Below are 17,399 nucleotides of genomic sequence, written 5' to 3'. Positions count from 1 at the left end.
ACCACATTTTGTGTATCCATTCCTTCCACTGATGAACATATGAGTTATTTCTGCCTTTTAGCTATAATGAATAGTGCTGCTGTGAACATTTGTGTACATATTTTTCTTGGAACCCTTGTTTTCAATTATTTTGAGTACATACCTAGGAGTGGAATTGCTGGTTCACAGAGTAATTCTATATTTAACTTTTTGAGAATCCACCAAAGAATTTGTTCACAGTGGCTGTACCATTTTAGACTCCCACCAGCAATGTACAAACATTGCAGTTTTGTCACATCCTTGCCAACACTTGTTATTTTCCATTTTAGATTTTAGCCATCTCAGTGAGTATGAAGTGGTGCTTCACTGTGGTTGTGATCTGCATTTCCCTAATCACCACATTTTGCTTTCAATATCTACTATCTGGTATAGTTTTTGCATCTTCTTCATACACCCCACAGTTCTGTAAAACATCCTCAACCATCCCTCCATAAGCATCAGTTCAAGGACATTGCCTCAGTTTTTCCCAGCCAAAGAGTCACTCACCTGAGTTTGGCTTCTTGGTGGGTTCTGTGAACAAAGAGAGAAAATAAATTCAATATGCATTGAAGATTCATCAGAAGCACAAAGAAAGGCCATGAACGCCCTGATGAAAGATGAAAAGGGAGTGACAAAGCAATACAAAGTAAATGATATGGACACAAATTCCATGTTGTATTCAGAAGAAAAGCAAGAAAACACCCTTAAAATCCATTCAAAAACAATCCACCCTTGAGGCTGTGAGGATGCCCACAGGATGGCCAAAGTAGCTGAGAACATCCAAGACAAGTAAGTGAGCTACCTGCCCGTAGAGCCACCATAGAGCTGGACGGTGGAGAGCGGGGCAGGGGGAGGCAAAAGAAAAGATGGAGAAAGACTTTCAGCTTCTAGAATGATGGCTTTTCTCACTTTCTTTCATTCACTCATTTATTCATTCAGCAAACATGTATTGCATGGATGTGGCTATCAGGTCAGGAGTGCTCAGGGTGCAGCCTGTGACCACCCTGCTCAGTGAACCTGGGTGTGCAGTGAGGGTGGGCAGACAGGGGCAGGAGGGGGTTTGAGGAAGATAAGTCAAAGGAGGTGGAGTCGGCCATGGCTGGGAAAATTGGAGCTTCAGGGCTGTGCAATGGCCAGACTTCTTCCAAACAGAGGAAACAGTGTATTTGAAAGCATGGTTCACATAACAGCCTCGCATTGCCTTGGTAGGAGGAAGCTGGAACACAGGGGTATACGTGTGGTGGGGGCATTCACTGGGGGTGCAGAGACTGCAAAAAGGAGAGTCTGAAGCTCCAAAGGGGACATACGATTTTGCATGTCCTGTATTTTAATTGAAGGTTTCCCATCGCCTTTTCTCCTTCCTGCCACTTCCCTCTCCCTTCCTGCCCTCACTTCTTCCTTCTTCCTCTGCTTCCCTCCTTCTCTCCTTTCTTCCTTCCCTCTCTCCTTTTCCCCCTTCTTCTTTTCTTCTTCCCTACCCTCCTTTCTTCCTTCCTCCCCTCCATCCTTTCTTCTCTCCCTCTCTCCTTCCTTCCCTCCATCCTTCCTTCTTTCTTTTCCTTCTTCTTCCTTTCTTCCCCCGTCTGTCTTTCTTTCCTTCCCCCGCTCCTTTCTTCCTTTCTTCCCTTCCTCCTTCCTTCCTTCCCTCAGTCTTTTCCTATCTCATCTCCTTTCTTCTTCCTTCCTTCCCTCCATCGTTCCCTTTCTCCTCCCTTTTCTTCCCTCCTTCTTTCCATCCTTTTTTCCTCCCTCCCTCCCTCTTTTCCTCCCTCCTTTCATTGTTTCCTTCTCTTTTCTTGCTTCTCTTCCTTTTCCCTTCCTTTCTCCTCCCACCCTCCCTCCCTCTCTCCCATCCTTCCTTTCTCCATCTTCTTTTTAAAATGTAAAATTATAAAGATTTTTTAAAATAGTGATACACTCACAGAGTTTCTTAAAGCCCAAGCAGTATAGACAGTGAAAAGCGAATACCCCACAGTCGCCATACAGGTGACTGTGGTTCCTGTGCACTGGGGCTTCCTTCCCATATGGAAGGGCTGTGGATGAGCAGGCACATGCCTGCCCATTCATGGGGGGCTCTTGGCAGCAAAATGATGCATTCAAAGATGTGTTTGCAGGCACTGGCAGTCTTCTAGGTGAGCAATGAAAAGGTAGTAACAGGTGAGTGGCAAGGAAGTTTATTTCTGTGATTTTTAAAAAATCAACATGAAACTCACATATCATAAAATTTGACATTTTAAGGTGTACAATTCAATGGTGTTTCATATTTTCACAATACTATACAATCACCACCTCTATCTGTTCCAGAACAGTTTCATCCCCCCAAAAGGAGACCCCATAACCACGAGCAGTCCCTCCCTTTTCTCCCCTCTTCCGGCCCAACCATCGCTAAGCCACTTTCTGTCTCTCTGAATTTGCCTGTTCTGGATATTTCATATTAATGGGATCCTACACCCTGTGGCCTTTTGTGCCTGGCTTCTTTCACGGAGCACATTTTCAAGGCTCATGTAGCATGTATCCGAACCCCTCTTCCTTTTTACAGCCAAATAATATTCTGTTGCATGGAGGGACCACATTGCGTTCATTCATTCATCTCCTGATGGACAGTTGTGTTGTTTCCACCTTTGGCTTATTGTGAAGATTGCTGCTGTAAACATGGGTACACAAATATCTGTTTGAGTCCCTGCTCCCAATTCTCTTGGGTACCTGTCTAGGAGTGGAACTCCGGGGTCACATGTCAGTGATCTTCCATATCAGTAACATGTCTTGTTCTGTATCTGAGCCTACCAGCCAGCCCGTCCTTTACTATTGCACAGGGTTCTCTTGCAGCTATGCCTCATTCTTTGTCCAAACCAAATGCTGGTGCTACACACTCGGTCTGAATTTTGGAGAAAATCCCCCAATGCTTCCAAAGTGGTTGCAACCACACACCTGCCTCCAACTCCCACCCCTCAGTCTGCCTTGACAGGGTAAGATTCAATCTTCATCTTTTCTAACTTGATGGGAGAAATGGCAACTTCATGTTGGGGTGGGTCATTATATTTTCCTGTTGCACAGACAACAATTTTGTATCTGCTTTGTAGGATCATTATTAGCAAAAACATCACTGTGCGCAGAAAACTGGGAGAGAGATGAGTTCCTATTATCTTGTTGTCGGCTTTTTAGGATCAGATCTGGTTATCATTCTGTCTTCCTCCAGCAAACACCATTATGTAACTGCCCTGGTCGACCAGTTGTTCCCAATGCTAAAGCCCAATGGAGTCTTCCTCTGTGTACATAAAAGATTATTTTTCTTTCACTATAAATGTTTGAATCTCAATTAGACTGTCTGCCTCGAGCAGGACTTTCTGCAGGGTCCAGGATGCATATTTTCAGCATTCTGGTCAGTCAGAAACGTTCCAGCTGACCTTGAACTGATAAAACACAGAATGGGAAGATTCCAGGTCCTCAGTACCCTGGAGAAGAAAAACTCACAGCCCCATGAGTGAAAGTAATCAGACAAGCTGATGGGAGAACAGAATGAAGTGTGCTCTGGGAGGAGAGATTGGAGGCCATGGATTGGGACCAGGGTGTAGGACAATGAGGGACATGAAATGAAGTGTAAGAAAAGCAGAAACTGGGCCGGTCATGCTGGTGCACGTCTGTAATCCCAGCATTTTGAGAGGATTGCTTGAGCCCAGGGGTTCAAGACCAACCTCGGCAACGTAGTGAGAATCCGTCTCTACAAAAAGAAAAGAAAAGAAAAGAAAAGAAAAGAAAAGAAAAAGCTTGGCATGGGGGCACACACCTGTTGTTCCAGCTACTTGGGAGGCTGAGGTGGGAGGATCACTTGAGCCGGGAAGTTGAGGCTATGTGGCAAGCTATGATTGCAACACTGCACTCCAGCCTGGGCAACAGAACAAGACTCCCATCTCAGTAAAATAAAGTAAAATAAAATAAAATAAAATAAAATAAAATAAAATAATAAAATACTAGCATATTCCTAAACCACAGGTTTAGAAGCACAGACCTACCAAGAAATGAGTCTGAGACATTTAGAGAGTGTGTAAATGTCTGTCTCGAGGCGTTTGTAATCTCCCACGAAGAACAGAGCTCTCAACACCAAGAAATTCCCAACACTGGCCCAATCCAACCCCAAAGTAACTATACAGCTGATGCTGTTAGATCCAAGCTGAAAAGAGAAGGCTCCCCTTGAAATATCGGCACTTACCGGGGTCATCAAGGGCGTCCGCCAAGTCAAAGTCTCTTTGACCTATTGGGAGCAAACAGGGCATAAGTCACCCCATGATAGAAAAGCCAGAATCCCCCTTGTTCCTCACCTCATGCTGCTCCCCTCCTCCTGCAAGCCTAGGGTCACCCAGAGCACTAAAACTAACCTGACTATGAGCTACGTGGGAGATGCAACCACCACCTCCACCTAGTCCCAGAACATACTCATTACCCAAAAGAAGACCTGTGTCCCCATTCAGCAGTCACTTCCCCTTCCGCCTCCCCAGCCCCTGACAACCACTAATCCACTTTCTGTCTCCATGAATTGTCTGTTCTGCGAATTTCGTATAAATAGAATCCTACAATATGTGCTATTTTGTGCCTTGCTTCTTTCACTGAGCATGATGCTCTTGAGTTGCATTCACGTTGCAACTTGTGTCAGAGCTTCATTCCTGCTCATGGCCAGGAAACTTTGAAGGAAGCCTCTCTCCAAAGTGAGACTGGACTCTGGACTGTACCACTCACAGCTTAGAACTGGCATTTCCTGCCCCCCGCCCCCCACCCCACACAGAGTCTACGTTGAGAGGGGCTGCCCTAGAAGAAGGTGAAGCATAACAATGTGAGGATCCTGGATCCCTGAGAGACTATATGGAGCATAGGACACCTTTGCCACCTCACCTGGCTGCAACACAAAAAAGAAACAAACTTTTCATTCTTTGGGGGATGTTTGTTACAGCAGCTAGCCTACGCTGACAAATACAGGGTCAGGAAGCAACCTCTGTGGACAAGCTGAGGTTCCTACCTGATCCAAAAGCAGTTAACCTAATGAATGTGTCTGCAGCAGAGAGAAGAGAACATTCACATCTTCGTGACTCATCATTAAAAACACACTGCAGAATTTGTGAGGATGAAGAGTCCCTCTTGCTGACACATATGCACACCTTGCTCTTGTTCCTCCCTTGCCCCCTGCCAGTACTAACCTTATAGAGAAAACACCACCAGAGAATTTATCAGGAAGTAGAGGATGCAGCCAGGAGCACATTGAATCAGCAGTTACTATGCATTGAGTTCTGTTGCAATAATACCAGGCACCCAAGCATCTCATCCGCCCACCCGAGGATGTTGGTATGACCAGCATGCATATTTCCCAAAGGAAGAACCTGAGGTTCCGGGACGTTCAGGGCAAGGCAGGAGCAGAGTCAGAATCTGCAGAATTGTCCAGGGGGGACAACCTCTCACTCAAACACTAAGCCATGGAGGAGACTAAGCCTGGGGGAACCAGGTGAGCCCTCGGTGCTGGCTCTCCCCTGCTCTGATGTCTGTCTCCCTCCCAAAAATCTGTCTGCCTGGGTGATGCTTGCTCTGTGGGAAGGTTCAAGGGCTCCAACATAGATTCGTACAGCCTGTGGCATGGCTCCAGCCAGATGCCACCCAGGCAGGTTTGCAGCTCCTCGTGGAGGTAATCAGGGCCTCTCCAGAGCCGAACGTGCATCCCCAGACAGGAGCCCCCAATCAGGACAGAGTCACAAACCTTGGAGGGAAGGGGGACTCTGAGCCCAGGGCGCACACAGCAGCTGCCCCTGGGCCCAGACTGGAGGCTGGGAGCTGGTGGTGCCATCGCAGGTCAAATCCCACACAGTCACTTCTCTCAAACTCTGGGTGCCCCACGTCCCTCTCAGATGATGTTCTCTGCTGCCAGAGATCACTGCAGGCTCGCCTTGAAGAACAACCCAGCCCTTCTTTGCTCCCTCCAGCATTCTCCCTATTTGTTGTTGTTTTCTTTTTGTTTGTTTTGTTTTTAGATGGAGTCTCGCTCTGTCGCCTAGGCTGGAGTGCAGTGGCACAATCTCAGCCCACTGCAACCCCCACCTCCTGGGTTCAAACGATTCTCTTGCCTCAGCCCCCTAAGTATGTGGGATTACAGGTGCATGCCATCACACCCAGCTAACTTTTGTATTTTTAGTAGAGACAGGGTTTCACCATGTTGGGCCAGACTGGTCTCGAACTCCTGACCTCAAGTGATCCGCCTGCCTTGGTCTCCCAAAATGCTGGGATTACAGGCGTGAGCCACTGCACCTGGCCTCCTCCAGCTCTCTTGGTCATCATGGTCCAAGCTGCTCAGACTGGGCTCGGGGACAGGAACCGCCTCAGCCTCTTGGATCCGTGCGACATCTCCCCTCCAAGGCTGCCAGCAGTTCCAGTCAAGACACCTGTCCAGGACCCCAGAGTTAAGCGTCTTGGCTATGCACACACCCTGAGAATTTACATTCCAATCTGTGTTCACCGTTGACCAATATCTTTCACTGCGTTGTATCTCGGCCCATCCCAGCAATTCCAGGCATCCCCTCAGCAACTACTTAACAATCTCCTCCCAATCCGTGTACCCGGCCACTCCCTGCTGTTGCCCTAAATAACCAAAGGCCTCAGTGTTATCTCTCCCCTCCCAGTCCCTCCTCTCTGAAATGCTGTTGCATAAAACAGGCAGGCGGCATGGGAGGGCTGCAGACAGCTCGTCTCATCCTGCAGCAGGAGGCCAGGTTGCAGTGGAGGTTCCTTCAGCTTTGAGATGCTCTGGATGACTCTGGGGGATGACGGGAATTGAGGGTGGGGAGTGTCACAGAGGAAGTGGAGCCTGGGGGTTTTAGGCTTTGCTTGGTTTCAGGGGTTGCACTGCAGCCAGAAGCTGCTGCATTCGTGACTCATACACACGAGGCTGTTGTCGGTCACACCCAGACCTCGTTACATAAACAAGGCGGACTCTGGCCAGCATCAGGCGGCCTGGGCACTGAGACAGTCTCCAGTCCTGCACACCAGGCAGGAAATCTATCTCCCAGGCAGGGCCCCCTGTCCTCTCTCCTCTCCAGGGAAGTTACAGCAAAGCCACGGCTGGGGTCCTCATGGGTCTGGAGTAAGAACCCTGGGCTGGGAGATGTCCCAGGTAGACGATGCTAACTCTGGGGTCTCTGTCTCCAAGGTCGGGGTTGCACATGATGCTATTGCTTTCACGGGGTTTATTTTCCACCGGGAACATAAGACGGGGCAGGAACAGGAGATCTGTTTCCGATTTGCTTTGCTTATACTTAGTGAACTCAGCAGCTTTTAATCAAATCCTTGTGTTCTGGGATCCCTAAACCCCCAAGAAGAAAGCAGCCTCATTTTGTGCTGGGACTGTGACAATGGTCCTCGGTTGCTGGCATCCTGGAGATGTCGATTAAGTGGCTCCTGTTGGTGGATGGGAGGGCCGAGCGTTACACATGAGCCCCCGGTAAAGCTGTGCTCAGGACCCCAGCCATGTGACACAGCGCTTTGAGGCATTCTTCTGTAGCCCGCAGTCACCAAACCCCTCTTGGGCCCAAACTCCACCTCTGCCAGAGTCAAAGATGCTTCTTATTGGAGTTGCCCTGCCCCCCCACCCAAATTCCTTACGTTGATTCAGACCTACGTGGTTCAGGCTTACGAAACAATACCGCCAAGGGCAGGCCTCAGCAGCAGCCTCAGAAGCAGACGTTTCTCTGGGAACTTCTCCAGCCCCTCGGTCTCTGAGTCCCATTCTCCCCTGAGGCACCAAAGGAACTAGAATCCCTCTTCCCAAGACGGGTCCCAGAAACAAGAACACCTCTCCCCCAAAGCCAGCCATAAAACCTAAAAACAGGACTCTAACTGTCCCTCTATCCTATCTGTATAAAGAGTGGCACAGGCCGGGCGCGGTGGCTCACGCCTGTAATCCCAGCACTTGGGAGACCGAGACGGGCGGATCACAAGGTCAGGAGATCCAGACCATCCTGGCTAACACAGTGAAACCCCGTCTCTACTAAAACTACAAAAAATTTAGCCGGGCGTGGTGGCGGGCGCCTGTAGTCCCAGCTACTCGGGAGGCTGAGGCAGGAGAATGGCGGGAACCCGGGAGGCAGAGCTTGCAGTGAGCCGATTTCACGCCACTGCACTCCAGCCTGGGTGACAGAGCGAGAATATGTCTCGAAAAAAAAAAAACGAACAAAGAGTGGCCATAAGGAAATTCCCTGACCTGCCTTGTTTGGGCGTCCTAAGACCCCATCCCAGAGAAGCCGCCAGCCCGGTACCCGGAAGGAAGGAGTGCTGCTCAGAGAGGCCAAGAGGCCGGGCACAGTGGCTCACGCCTGTCATCCCAGCACTTTGGGAGGCCCAGGAGGGCGGATCATGAGGTCAAGAGATCGAGACCATCCTGGCCAACATGGTGAAACCCCGTCTCTACTAAAAATACAAAAATTAGCTGGGCGTGGTGGTGCACGCCTGTAATCCCAGCTACTCAGGAGGCTGAGGCAGGAGAATGGCTTGAACCTGGGAAGCGGAGATTGCAGTGAGCTGAGACTGCACCACTGAACTCCAGCCTGGCAACAGAGTGAGACTCTGTCTAAAAAAAAAGAGAGAGAGAGAGAGAGGCCCAGAAGAATTTAGATACACAGGCCTGGCTGGGTTTCCCCGCTCAGACCTTCAGCATTGGATCAGGCCCTTTTTGTCCAACCCTATTTCTACACAGCTATCCAGACTTGGTTGAACCAAAGCATAAAAATAGACAATCTCCTCTTGTAACTTGGGGTCTTCATTCTGAATGCTCCCCTGTATACACGTTAAATACATTTGTATGTCTTTTCTCCAATTAATCCATCTGCTTCCTGTCCATGATTTTCAGTAACACATCAGGGGCCACGACCCCAGAAAGTCAATATAACAAACAGCAATTTTGCCAAGCAAAGAACGTACCGTTGCTCAAATAATAATAATGCAATGTCAAGGCCAATGCCCACTGAACATTAGCTGCCACCAGCACAGCTGCCACGCAGCACAGGAGAGCAATCGACCCACAGCAAAACCTCTGCTTCCCACTGAATTATTTACCTCAATCTAAAGAAGAAAATCAGCTCCCGGCAGGCTCTGAGCAGAAAATAAAAAGGAACACACAGAGACTGTCTAAATCCCTGACCCCAATTACCACTATTGCCAGCAGAATTTGTACACCACGGAATTGAATTAGAGTCATCACAGGACGTGCAACCACATTAGCAAATTCAGACAGGCTCTTCTGTTTCACTGTTCAATCCAATATCCTTTGATCTGCGTGCCCTGGAGAAACAAAGCCCTTTAAAGCAATTGTTCTCTTTTTCTTTCCTTTCTTCCTTCCTTCCTTCCTTCCTCCCTCCCTCCCTCCCTCCCTCCCTTCCTCCCTCCCTTCCTTCCTTCCCTCCCTCCCTCCTTCCCTCCCTCTCTCTTTCTCTCTTTCTCCTTCTTTCTTTTTCTTCTTTTATATAGAACCTCACTATGTTGCCCAGGCTGGAGTACAATAGCGCAGTCTCAGCTCACTGCAACCTCCGCCTCACAGGCTCAAGCGATTCTCCTGCCTCAGCCTCCAGAGTAACTGGGATTACAGGCGCCTCCCACTATGCTCAGCTATTTTTTTTTTGTTTTTAGTAGAGATGGGGTTTCACCATGTTGACCAGGCTGGTCTCGAACTCCTGACCTCGTGATTCGCCCACCTTGGCCTCCCAAAGTGCTGGGATTACAGGCATAAGCCACCACGCCTATCCTTTTTTTTCTTTCTTTTTTTTTTTGATATCGAATCTCACTATGTTGCCCAGGCTGCAGTGCAATGGCGCAATCTTGGGTCACTACAACCCCTACCTCCCTGGTTCGAGCGATTCTCCTGCCTCAGTCTCGCGAGTAGCTGGGATTACAGGTGCGTGCCACTACGCCCAGGTAATTTTTGTATTTTTAGTAGAGACGGGGTTCACCATATTGGCCAGGATGGTCTTGAACTCCTGGCCTCAAGTGGTCCACCTGCCTCGGCCTCCCAAAGTGCTGTAATTACAGGCATGAGCCACTGCCCCCCGCCTGTTTTTTCTTTCTTTACATAGGATTGTACTGGTTTTCTCTGAAGTGTGAGTTCATTTAAACCAATCTTTCTGGGGTCAGCTGCTGCGGTTGAAGCCACTTAGTGGGTCTTAAACCCATAGAACCCTTCTCAGCTTGAGGAAGCCCACAGACAGGGGAAAGTTCTGAGGTTCTACAAACCTGGCACAGGGACCCCGAGGAGAACAAATCTTAACTTCCTTCAGGCAGATCCTAAGGTTTCTCTTTGACTCCAGCTCAGCAATTACAAACTATATATGTGAATATACAGAAAGCATACGCTAATGGTTCTTGTGACTGAACTTGTCACTGGAAAGGGTCTGAAATCAGACCCCAGGAGACGGTTCTTGGATCTTGCACAAGAAAGAATGTGTGGTGAGTCCATAAAGTGAAAGCAAGTTTATTAGGAAAGTAGGGGAATAAAGAATGGCTACTCCATAGAGCAGCCCCAGGGCCGCTGGCGGCCCATTTATATGGTTATTTCTTGATGCTATGCTAAACAAGGAGTAGAGTATTCATGGCTCCTCTTTTTAGACCGTAGAGGGTAACTTCCTGACACTGCCATGGCATTTGTAAACCGTCATGGCGCCGGTGGGAAGGTAGTAGTGAGGACCACCAGAGGTCACTGTCGTCGCCATCTTGGATTTGGTAAAATGTGGCCAACTTCTCTACAGCAAGCTGTTTCATCAGCAAGGTCTTTATGACCTGAATCTTGTGCCAACTTCTCATCTCATCCTGTACCTTTAGAATGCCTTGACCATCAGGGAATGTAGCCCAGCAGCTCTCGGCCTCATTTTACCCAGCCCCTACTCAAGCTGGGGTTGCCCTGGTTCGAACACCTCCAACAAACTCAACTCAGGTCCACCAGCCCAGTGCAGTAAAGCCGAACACTGCCATTGGGATTGCAGTGTAAGGAAGTGAGGCATTTATTCCAAGCTATTTAGAGGGCATCAGGCAACTTCCTTGATGCCTTAAGACTCAACCCCCTGGGTGGCCAGTAGGTGAGGGTTTTCAATGGCAAGGAGGCAGAGGTTACAGGCAAAGCCATAAAACATGCAGGCTATACATTGCTTTGACCTAAAAAGGTGGGGTACCTGGAAGCAGGGGCCTAATGAGGATTCAAAGCTTCTCTGATTTGTCATCGGTTAAGGAGGTAAAGCTTTGTGTGAACATTTGGGGTCAGCAAAAATGAATGCTAGTTTTGGCCCATGGGTGTGACTTCCTCCAGCACCTCCCTGCACCCCCCTCCACACCCCTCCCGCCACCACACGCTCCAGGGAAGGAATTTAGAACAAACATTGGCAATAAGAATTCAGGCCTCAGTTTCTCTTACTCGACTACGAGCCAGCAGATGGCATTTTTTATTTGGCGGGGGTCTGGGTTCCTGAAGATCAACTCAGGGCCATATAGTAAGATGTTACCTTGGCTGGGCATGGTGGCTCACACTGGGAATCCCAGCACTTTGGGAGGCCGGGGCAGGCAGATTACCTGAGGTCAGGAGTTCGAGACCAGACTGGCCAATATGCCGAAACCCTGTCTCTACTAAAAATACAAAAATTAGGGCGTAGTGGCGCGTACCTGTAGTCCCAGCTATTTGGGAGGCTGATGCATGAGAATCGCTTGAACCCAGGAGGTGCCAGAGGTTGCAATGAGCCGACTGAACCACTGCACTGCAATCTGGGTGACAGAGCAAGACTCCTCTCAAAAAAGGATGTTATCTTTAGTCTTTACAGGAAACTAAACATCTTGAGGTCCTTTCTTCCTTGGCTATTGTTCTACACTACAATCACCTTCTTGCTTATTAAGCTGCTCCATGTACTTCTCAAGGCCAGTGAGGTGCCTGGAATTTCCCTTGACATTTCCCTTGAAGGAACTCAAGGTTTTCCTTTATTTCCATGCTAGGGAGAGTGCCTGGCAGGCCCCGAAGAGGCGTGTCTTTGCTCCATCTCACTGTCTCCCAGGACGGCATGATTCACAGAATAGAAAACATTAAATAATATGATTAGGTTAGGACTGTAGGTTACAACAGAAAGTGACAAGGAAGGCTGCTGCCCCCATGGGGAATCTTATTCCCAGTGGGCTTTGTTTGCCAAGGGATGAGTTCCACTTTATCCCCATGGATAAGATGAAATCCATTCTGTTTTCTAATTGGTTATGAAGTTTTTGTTTGCAGCAGGGCAGGAAATCAAACACAGCTGGAGTCTCCTCCTGCACACCTCAACATGAATATCCAGGGACTCCCTAACACTCAAGCTCACCGCGGCTGTAGACGCCGGAGCTGAGCAGGCCACCCTGGTGCATGATCTGCTCCTCAGAACCCATGAATCCTCCACGGTCTCAGCATCCGAGCAGCCCAGCCTCTCCCCAGAAGGTCAACCAATTGGCCCCGCTCTTGACTTCCCAGTGACCGTATTATGCAGTTGCAGATTGAAGCTCTATTGGAGCAACCATTGGCAATGAGAATTCAGGCCTCAGTGTATGTCTGTAGCACAACAGACAGTGTCTCCAGAGGTTGAAGTATTTTGTTTCAAAGAGGAAGGAATCATCATTCATCACAAAAGGCAAGACATCTTTGGAGCAAGGAAAACTTGAGGAAAATACCACAGACCATGCCATGGGGCACTGGTCAACGGTGTGTGGTAACCAGTCTTCCCAGAGTGGCATGCACGCGGATCCCTCATGACATGGGTGACACACAGACTATGCTTCAGCAGGTCTGGCTGGGCCCAAGGCGCAGTGTTTCTCGTCAGCTCCCGGGGGATGTCAAGGCTACAGATCCATGGATCTCACTTTGCAGGACAGAGACTTGGTAATGGCTTCCCAGAGTTGCTACAATAAAATCCCAAAGACCGGGCAGCTTAAATAACAACCTCGATTCCCCCACAGTCCTGGAAGCTGGAAGTCTGAGATCAAGGTGTGGGCAGGGCCAGTTCCTCCTGAGGACTCTCTCCTGGGCTTGTAGATGCTATCTTCTCCATGAGTCCCCATGTGGTCGTCCCTCTGTGTATGTCCGTGTCCTCATCTCCTTTTCTTATGAGGTATCCTAGTCCATTTCAGGCTGCTGTCACAGCATACCATAGACTGGGTGGCTTATAAGCAACAGACATTGATTCTCCCACAGTCCTGGAGGCTGGAAGCCAGAGGTCTGAGATCAAGGTGTGGGCAGGGCTGGTTCCTCCTGAGGCCTCTCTCCTTGGGCTGTAGATTCTGTCTTCTCCCTGTGTCCTCACAGGGTTGTCCGTCTGTGTGTGTGTGTGTCCTCATCTCCTCTTCTTATGAGGTGTCTTAGTCCATTTCAGGCTGCTGTCACAGAATACCAGACTGGGTGGCTTATAAACAACAGACATTGATTCTCCCACAGTCCTGGAGGCTGGACGTCTGAGATCAGGGTATGGGCAGGGCTGGTTCCTCCTGAGGCCTCTCTCCTGGGCTTGTAGACGCCGTCTTCTCCCTGTGTCCTCACAGGGTCAACCCTCTGTGTGTGTCTGTGTCCTCATCTGCTCTTCTTATGAGATGTCTTAGTCCATTGCAGGCTGCTATCATGGACTACCATAGACTGGGTGGATTGTAAACCACAGACATTGATTCTTCCACAGTCCTGGAGGCTGGACGTCTGAGACCCAGGCATGGGCAGAGGGTCATCCCTCTGTGCATGTCTGTGTCCTCATCTCTTCTTTTTATAAGGTCTGCAGTCCTGTTGGATCAGGGCCCAACCTAGTGACCTCATTTTGCCTGAATCACTTTTTTTTTTTTTTTTTTGAGACAGAGTCTAGCTCTGTCACCCAGGCTGGCGTGCAGTAGCATGATATCGGCTCACTGCAACCTCTGCCCCCCAGGTTCAAGCAATTCTCCTGCCTCATGCTTCCAAGTAACTGGGACTACAGGCACGCCCAGCTAATTTTGTGTGTGTGTGTGCTTTTTGTATTTTTAGTAGAGATGGGGTTTCACCGTGTTAGCCAGGATGGTCTCCACCTCCTGACCTCATGATCTGCCTGCCTCAGCCTCCCAAAGTGCTGGGATTACAGGCCTGAGCCACCGCACCCCACCTGAACCACCTCTTTAACGACCCCTCTCCAAACACATCTCCAAACCCCATCTCAGACCCCATCTCCAAACACAGTCACAATTGGAGGTCCTACATGTTAGAACTTCCATTTGTAAAATTGAGGAGGGTACAATTTGGCTCACAACAGAGTTAAACCATGGGACATGGTCAACAACAATGGGGATGCCATTGGACAGCCTGGTTCAGTGGAGACAACCAGGCTTTGGCAATCTGGAGAGACAGTTTCATCTCAGCAACATCACGTGCCTGGCCCATGCCCTGAATAATACTCTTCCTTAATTTTTTTTTTTTTTTTTTTTTTGAGACAGTCTTGCTCTTTACCCAGGCTGGAGTGCATCGGTGCAATCTTGGCTCACTGCAGTGCAATGGCGCAATCTCAGCTCACCTCTGCCTCCCGGGTTCAAGCAATTCTCTCACCTCAGCCTCCTGAGTAGCTGGGATTACAGACACATACCTCCATGCCCAGATCAGCCCAGAATCCAGCCACATGAAGATTCCAGATCAGCCCAGAATCCAGCCACATGCAGATTCTGGATCAGCAGGTCTGTGTGGGGCTATAATTGCATTTTATTGTGATTATAATACAATAAGAAAATATTTTTTAGAAAAACCTCAGGAGGCATTCATTCGGGTTGAAGGAAATGTTCTTAGGTTGAAATGCACTTCTTTCTTTTTCTTTGTTTTGTTTTGTTTTGTTTTCTTTCTTTCTTCTTTCTTTCTCTTTCTTTGTTCTGCTTCCTGCTTCTTCCTCCTCCCCTTCCCCTTCCTCCTTTCCTCTTCCTCTTCTTCCTCCTCCCCTTCCCCTTCCTCCTTTCCTCTTCCTCTTCTTCCTCTTCTTCTTCTTCTTCTTTCTTCTTCTTCCTCTTCCTCTTCCTCTTCCCCTTCCTCTCCTTCTCCTCCTCCTCCTCCTCTTCCTTCTTCTGACAAGGTCTAGCTTTGTTGCCCTGGCCGCAGTGCAGTGGTGCAATCATAGTTCACTGCAGCCCTGAACTCCTGAGCTCAAGGGATCTGTCTGCCTCAGCCTCCCAAGTAAGGAAAACAAATGTATTTTAGATAGATAGGTCAATAGATAGGTAGATGGGATATATGATAGATAGATAGATAGATAGATAGATAGATAGATAGATAGATAGATAGATAGATAGATAGATAGATAGATAGATAGATAGATATTGAAGATAGATATTGGAGATAGAGGAACAGATAGATAATAGAGAGATAAAGAGATGATAAATAGATAGGTAGACTTTTGAGACAGATGAAAGGCAGATAGAGATATAGGTATATATAGAGTTAGATATAAACATATCTTATTGGTTCTATTTCTTTGGAGAAACTTGACTCATATACATATTAACAAAGATCAAGAAGAAGAAAATTTTAAAAATCACCCCAATCCCAGCATGTGCTGTTTTTTGGGAGACAGATAGATTTGCAAACGTTTTTAAAGCTTTTATAAAATCTAATTTTGCCACATAAAAATGTGAAGATTTTTGTGGATGTGATGACTCCTCTTGGGTTTTTAAACATCTGAAGCCTCCCAGAGGCTGGGATTCACAGGCCACAGCAGAGTTTCCCAGCCTCAGCACTGTGGCTGGACACATCGCTGACAGGTTTAAGTGCCTCTGGCCCCTGATCCATCGGGGGAATTCCCAGAAGCTTAGCAGTGTCTGGGAGAGCTCCATCTGGAGGCAGAACCCCACTTTTCTATCCCCTATATGCCAATAAGAGTGAAGAAAATGACTGGAATGGGGGGGCCTCAAAGGAAGAGTCAGTTGTTATCCAAGGAAGGGGAGACTTTCTTGGACTATGTGCTCCAATATTTTCCAGATGTCTTGACACTCAGGTGCCAAATAGCCATAGACTGTTTCTGCACAGCCCCTTCCTACTCCAACAAGGAAACTATGGAATGCTTAGCTTCTGGGTTATATGTGCAACGGCTCTATGCCGTATGAGGGAAAGATCCTACAAGTGCATTCTGACAGTCAGATCCATTTAAAAATGCCCCAGACAACTATACCGTTCCTCCTATACTGTACGGTACAACTATACCTCCAGACAACTATACCTCCTGTAGTGTACAGGAGCATGACATTTCCAACCTGTCCCCTTTCCCAGGGTTAGAAGTTATGACTAACAGCAGGTTCTCCACTATAGCACTAATGACGCTTGGAGCTGCATAACTCTCTGTCATGGGTGCTGTCCTGTGCACTGTAAGGTGTTGAACAACATGCCTTGTCTCCACCCACCAGACGCCAGAACACCCATCCCCGTGCAACTACCAAAACTGTTTCCAGACATTGCCAAGTGTTACTTGAGGAACACAATTATCCCTGGGGAGCAGAAGAATGTCATAGATAGATAGATAGATAGATAGATAGATAGATAGATAGATAGATAATCAGATAGATAGATAGATAGATATGAGAGTTGAATAGTTGGAGAAGTAGGTAGAAAGATAGATAGATACATAGATACATAGATAGATAGAGATGAGAGTTGGATAGTTGGAGAAGTAGGTAGAAAGATAGATAGATACATAGATACATAGATAATAGAGATGAGAGTTGGATAGTTGGAGAAGTAGGTAGAAAGATAGATAGGTAGATAGATGATAGACAGAGAGATGATAGATGATAGACATGAGAGTTGGTTAGGGAAGTAGATAGACAGACAGATAGATAATAGAGATGAGAGTTGGATAGTTAGATAAGTAGGCAGAATGATAGATGATAGAGAATCAATAAATGAGAAAATTTTTGACAGATAGATCAACACATAGATTAGATAGATAATAAGTGGATATAATAGAGACAGATAGATCAATGGATAATGATAGATAGATAGATAGATAGATAGATAGATAGATAGATAGATGACAGAAAAATCATTGACAGAGATAGATAATAAACGACAGGTAGAAAAATCATTGACATAGATAATCAATAAATGACAGATAGATAATAGGTGGATATAGTAGAGACAGATAGGTCGATGGATAATGGTAGACGATAGATAGATCTATAGATAGGCAGACAGACAGACAGTATCTCTCATGCTAAGGCAAGGTTCCTCAACCTCAGTCCTACTGACATATGAGGTTGGATCATTATTTTCTGTGGGGCGTCCTGTGCACTGCAGGGTGTTGAGCAGCATCCCTGGGCTCCACCCACTAGTTGCCAGGAGCATCCCTGCCTCAAGATATTGACAAGTGTCCCTGTGGATA

General features: G+C 47.7%; 1 long non-coding RNA gene across 2 annotated transcripts in view; it reads right to left on the bottom strand.

Annotated features, from left to right (window-relative positions):
* Window positions 1-226: 226 nt before the first annotated feature.
* LOC116272336 overlaps window positions 227-17,399 on the bottom strand; it is a 29,770-nt gene continuing 12,597 nt past the window's right edge. For both annotated transcript variants that reach the window (XR_004181034.1, XR_004181033.1), the window contains 2 exons: window positions 4,226-4,267; window positions 227-549 (listed from right to left, as the gene is read on the bottom strand). This is a non-coding gene — a long non-coding RNA (uncharacterized LOC116272336). The remainder of the gene's footprint in view (window positions 550-4,225; window positions 4,268-17,399) is intronic.

The sequence above is a fragment of the Papio anubis genome, chromosome Y, assembly GCF_008728515.1.
Source record: "Papio anubis isolate 15944 chromosome Y, Panubis1.0, whole genome shotgun sequence".
Classification (NCBI taxonomy): Eukaryota; Metazoa; Chordata; class Mammalia; order Primates; family Cercopithecidae; genus Papio; species Papio anubis.
The sequence above is the reverse complement of the archived record's forward strand: the minus strand, read 5'-3'. Positions and strand labels throughout refer to the sequence as shown.